This window comes from Miscanthus floridulus, chromosome 13 (genome assembly GCF_019320115.1).
Source record: "Miscanthus floridulus cultivar M001 chromosome 13, ASM1932011v1, whole genome shotgun sequence".
Taxonomy (NCBI): domain Eukaryota; kingdom Viridiplantae; phylum Streptophyta; class Magnoliopsida; order Poales; family Poaceae; genus Miscanthus; species Miscanthus floridulus.
In genome coordinates this window covers 72,656,259-72,662,313 of record NC_089592.1, presented here as the reverse complement: position 1 = coordinate 72,662,313, position 6,055 = coordinate 72,656,259, and positions in this window count along the sequence as shown.

Genomic DNA, 6,055 nt, shown 5'->3' with positions numbered 1-6,055 from the left:
GCAGAGGACCCTTCTCGTATGGTCCCTGCCCTTGAGTTGACTGGTGAGGAGGTGCTTGAGCGCCTTCAGAAGATGTTGAAGGGAGTAAGCGTCGTCCCGCATACTGTCCCTGAGTATTGTGCTAACAACCTGCCTTCTATTGTGAGTTGTTTTTTCTTATGCTAATACTTTTCATATTTCCTCTGCTGTCTCCACTTTTTGCTTAATCTTTCTCGTCTAGTTGTTTTACCCTTTTATAGGAATTGGGGCGTAACTTCGTTGACCCGATCCCCCTCGATGACTGCCCTGCCATTATGGAGCTTGGGGAGAATCTTGCTGGGGCATCTTTAACAAGTAAGTTTCAAACCACCATGATGTTTCCTGGTGTTTCTTCTGCAGTTCTTGACACCTATGTAGAGTATGTTCCTCTTCCAGTTCCTTGAGCTCCTCATAGTGTCAAAAAAGGGGCGAGCGGATTGTTCTTCTTCTGGTTTGTCTACCGCCAAGAAGTCTCGTCAATCGAGTACTCGTCCAGGTACTCAAGTTATAGGTATCATGCTTCTAGGTGAGCATATTAATATGTTTTGTCTTTTTGTTGTTTGCTTTTGCCTCTAACCGAGTACTTTTCTTCTTTTTCAGATGGCGCTGTGGTTGCCATGTTTGAGAGTGAGGAAGAGGAGGATGATGATGCGGCCCTTGTTACGTGTTGGTGAGTTGTTTTCTTGTTTTCTGCTATTGAACACTTCTTTTTGTTCTGACTTTAACCTTGTTCTCTTGTAGTAAGCGGTCGTCGACCTCGAGTTCTTCTGGAGTTCTAGTATCGACCACGCTCCTCCAGTTGCAAGGTGGTGGTGATATTTTTGCTGCTATAGTTCCCCCTCTAAGGTCTTCTGTTGGTCTTGGGGGTTTTATGAAGAAGAAGATAGCTAAGTGAGTGAATCTTGGTTAAGTTTCTTTGCTTTTGTTTTCCTTTTCTCTGATTCATGTCCTTATCGTTGATCTTCCTTATCATCTTGGAGACCTTCACCTCCCCTTAACCCTTAGTCAACTTCTTGTTAGTCCTCTGGTGCGCCCCTGCGTTCTGAGTCTCGAGACTCGAAATGTGTGGTTGGTGAGGTGGCTGTGAGGGTGACAAGGTTCTCTAGTGATCCCACGGTTGCTGATTTGCTGGCTCCAGAGGTGACCATGGCTGTGGTGGTGAAGCCAACTGAGGATGTAGCCGAGGCTTCCCAAGGTACGGCCCTGGTCTTGTCTTCTTTGCCTTGGCCGGCTTCTCCCTCTGCTCCTCTTCCTAGTGGCATTCAGCGTTTGGATGATGATGTGGTGCAACAATTCGATGCCACTCATCGGTTGTCAGAGCTGACCGCTGCCTAGGGAACCTTCGCGACTTCTTTTGGGGAAAAACTCCAGGTAAGTTTTTTCTGAAGTTCTTTCTTTGGATGTTCGTCTTTCTTCTGTTCTTATGTCTTGTTTTTCTCTCTCTCTTTTGCTCGGTCTTTTTCTCGGGATCACATTGGCTTCTTTTTCTCGTCTAAACCGAGAAAAAGTTGTCTTTTGAGGTTAGTGCCCTAAAAATAGAGCTTGACCTCTGTCGGGCTAAGATTGAGACCGAGCGTCAAATGCACCAAAGGGAGGAATAGGCTCTCCGTGCCCAGGTGGTTGAGGCGGAAAAGCAAAGGGATGCAGCTGTGGAGGCCATGAAGAATGAGTGCAATGGTATTGTGGGTTCTTTTTGTTTCATCTTGTATTCAAAATTTCCTTTCTGCTGACTTATTTTTGGTGCCTGGTTTAGCTCTCCGAGTTGAAAAGTAGATGCTCTTGGAGGGTATTGAGGAAATGAAGACACTTGCTTGCAAATAGTCACAACAGGGCTGAAGAGGTAATTACTCGTGCTGAAGAAGAACTCACGCTTGCTAAGTTGATTAGGCGTGGAGCTGATAGGGATCTTGTGCAGGTCCAAAAAATAGTTGAAGTCTTGACTGGTAAGTTGGCGATGGCTACTGAGAACTAGAATGCTTTGTGGAAATCATTTTGGTCAGTAGCCGATCTTCTCCGGACTCCATTGGATGATGGTCAATCTTGGGCTCAGTTTATTCTCCAAGTTCTGACCTGTTTCTAGGAGTTCATGAAGAGGTGCGCCCAACTATATACTAGAAATGTTCTTTTCTAGGTCTAGGTTCTTGCTCCGGAGATGCCTCTGTCCAAGATTGCTGAGGAAGCCAAGAGTCAAGAATATCTTGATGCTATTGAAAAGATGGAGCCTGAGGTTGAAGATTTGGCTAGGAGGATTGTAGATAATCTTAATATTGATATTTCTTCTCCTGATGACGATGCTTGATGTATTTTGACCTTAGTACTCCAGCCTCTGTAATAGGATATTATACTTTTTTTGAATGAAGATCCTTTATTTTTTGTTGATGTCTTCTTTGCCTGGATGTCTTTGATTTTGTCAAGTGCTTGTCATGCTTTTCTCTGCGCTGTGTAAACAACTTGGTATTTGTAGATCATTGTCCTGACAAACTTTCTTGATTTGTCGAGTGCTTGTCTGGCTTTCATCTACGCCATGTAAACAACTCGGTTTTTGTAGATCGTTGTCTTGACAAACTTTCTTGATTTGTCGAGTGCTTGTCTGGCTTTTGTCTACGCCGTGTAAACAACTCAGTATTTGTAGATCGTTGTCTTGACAAATTTTCTTGATTTGTCGAGTGCTTGTCTGGCTTTCGTCTATGCCGTGTAAACAACTCAGTATTTGTAGATCGTTGTCTTGACAAACTTTCTTGATTTGTCGAGTGCTTGTCTGGCTTTCATCTGGTTGTAGAAACATCTTAGGATTGGTTTAGATGTTAGCTTATTAGCTACCTTCATCGGCGAGCTCAAGCATCTTTTTAGCTCTTTTGCTCTCAACCGGTATGCTCAGGCGTAATTTCAGCCATTTTGCTTTTTTGGATCGGGTATTAGCTTATTAGCTACCCTCATCGGCGGGCTCAAGCATCTTTTCAGCTCTTTTGCTCTCAGCCGGTATGCTCAGGCGTAATTTTAGCCATTTTGCTTTTTAGATCAGGTGTTAGCTTATTAGCTACCCTCATTAGCGGGCTCAAGCATCTTTTCAGCTCTTTTGCTCTCAGCCGGTATGCTCAGGCGTAATTTCAGCCATTTTGCTTTTTGGATCGGGTGTTAGCTTATTAGCTACCCTCATCGATGAGCTCAAGCATCTTTTCAGCTCTTTTGCTCTCAGCCAGTATGCTCAAGCGTAATTTTAGCCATTTTGCTTTTTGGATTGGGTGTTAGCTTATTAGCTACCCTCATCGGCGGGCTCAAGCATCTTTTCAGCTCTTTTGCTCTCAGCCGGTATGCTCAGGCGTAATTTTAGCCATTTTGCTTTTTGGATCGGGTGTTAGCTTATTAGCTACCCTCATCGGCGGGCTCAAGCATCTTTTCAGCTCTTTTGCTCTCAGCCGGTATGCTCAGGCGTAATTTCAGCCATTTTGCTTTTTGGATCGGGTGTTAGCTTATTAGCTACCCTCATCGGCGGGCTCAAGCATCTTTTCAGCTCTTTTGCTCTCAGCCAGTATGCTCAGGCGTAATTTTAGCCATTTTGCTTTTTGGATTGGGTGTTAGCTTATTAGCTACCCTCATCGGCGGGCTCAAGCATCTTTTCAGCTCTTTTGCTCTCAGCCGGTATGCTCAGGCGTAATTTCAGCCATTTTGCTTTTTGGATCGGGTGTTAGCTTATTAGCTACCCTCATCGGTGGGCTCAAGCATCTTTTCAGCTCTTTTGCTCTCAGCCAGTATGCTCAATGAAAACAACTCAGGAAAATTCGTAATAAGACATCTGTTGTCGAGGAATACCATCTTTATTGATCATGAATGTTTACATGCTTAGTGAAAACAACTGGGGGAAGCCATAATAAGACATATGTTGTTGAGGAACGCTATCTTTGTTGATCATGAACGTTGATCTCTTGTGGCTTGTATATATGTTCTTCTTTGTGTTGTTTTCATGCATAGAATCTTCTTAGTTGGCTGATGTGCCATGTATTGTTGACTTCTTTTCCATCTTTAGTTATCAACTTGTACGTGCCTGGTCCGGTGACTTTTGTGACAATAAAAGGATCTTCCCATGGACTGAGTAGTTTATGGCGTCCGTCAGTTTTTTTGTATTCTTCTTAGTACTAGATCTCCGATTTGGAGTGATCGAGGTTGGGTATTCTTGTTGTAGTGGCGTCTTAAACCTTAGAGGTATCTGGCTGATTGAAGGGTAGCATTTACTCTGACTTCTTCCGTACTATCGAGTTCTAATCTCTGGGTGTGTTCTGTTTCTCCTTCATCATATTGTTCTATCCTTGGTGACGTCCAGATTGTCGGCAGGTAGTACTGCTTCTGATCCATAAACTAGGAAGAAAGGTGAGTATCTGGTGGCTCTGCTCATTTGAGTCCATAGCCCCCATACTACTTTGGGTAATTCTTTAATCCATTTGGATCCATAGTCCACTTGTTCTTCGTACAACCTTGGTTTTAATCTGGCTAGTATGAGTCCATTAGCCCTCTCTACCTGTCCGTTGGCTTCTAGATGTGCGACTGATGCATAATCTATGTCGAAATCGCAATCCTATGCCCAACTTTAGGAATTCTATAGCTATAAAGGGAGAACCCAAATCTGTGATGATTCGATTGGGCATGCCGAAGCGGTGCATAATGTCTTGGATGAACTCGACTGCTTTGGCTGCGCTGTATTTTGCGAGTGGTTTGTATTCAATCCACTTGGTGAACTTGTCAATTGCTACAAAGATGTACTCAAGACCGCCCTTTGCTTTCTTGAGAGGTCCTACTTGATCTAGCCCCCAGCAAGAGAAGGGCCAAGCAGGAGGGATGCAGATCAGATTGTGAGCTGGTACATGAGCTTGTCTTGCGAACATTTGACAATCTTTGCATTTTCTGACGAGTTCTTCTACGTCTTTCAAAGCGGTTGCCAGTAGAATCCAGTTCGAAATGCTTTGCCGACTAGTGTTCTTGAAGCGGCATGATTTCCACAGCAATCTGAGTGTATTTCTTCTAAGATCTCTTTGCCTTTTTTGAACGAGACACATTTTAGAAGTACTCCTGATGATGCGGCTCTTCTGTACAGCTTGTCCCCTACTAGGACGTAGTTCTTGCTTCTGCGAATAACTCAGGTAGCCTCTGCTTTATCTGCTGGCAACTTATTCTCTTTGATGTAATCGATAAAAACCTGGGTCCATGATGTGGTGATTACCAAAATCTGTGTGCCTTTAGCTGGGAGTTCAGGGGTTATCTCACCGGGTTGTTTGATAGAGGGAGCTGATAACTCTTCTATGAATACACCGGGTGGTACCTTTGCCCTGTCAGACCTAAGCTTGGCGAGGATGTCTGTCGCAATATTAGAGTCACGCAGGACATGTAGAATTTCTAATCCTTGAAAATGTTTTTTGAGTTTTCATATTTTAGCACAGTAGGCGCCCATGTTTTATTTGGTGCAGTCCCAATCTTTGTTGACTTGGTTGACGACTATCGCCGAATCGCCATATATGAGTAATCGCTTGATTCCAAGGGTAATTGCCACTAGGATTCCGTGGATTAGGGCTTCGTATTCTGCTTCATTGTTTGTAGCTTGCCATAATATCTGAAGGACATACTTGAGTTGCTTTCCGTCTAGAGAGATGAAGAGAACCCCTGCACCAGCTCCACCTAGCTTGAGTGATCCATCAAAATACATCTTCTAATGGTCAAGGATGGTATTTGACATAGGTTGTAGAATTTCTGTCCACTCGGTAATAAAATTGGCAAGGGCTTGAGATTTGATTGCCTTTCGTGGGGTAAAATCGATATTGAGAGCACCAAGTTCAACTATCCACTTAGAGATGCGCTCTATTGCGTCTCTATTGTGTAAGATGTCTCTGAGTAGGAAATCTATCACCACGGTAATCTTATGGCTTTCAAAATAGTGATGAAGCTTGCGTGAAGTGATCAGGAGGGCATAGAGTAGTTTTTGCACATGCGGGTACCGGATTTTTGATTCTGATAGTACTTCACTAATGTAGTATATAGGGCATTGTACTTT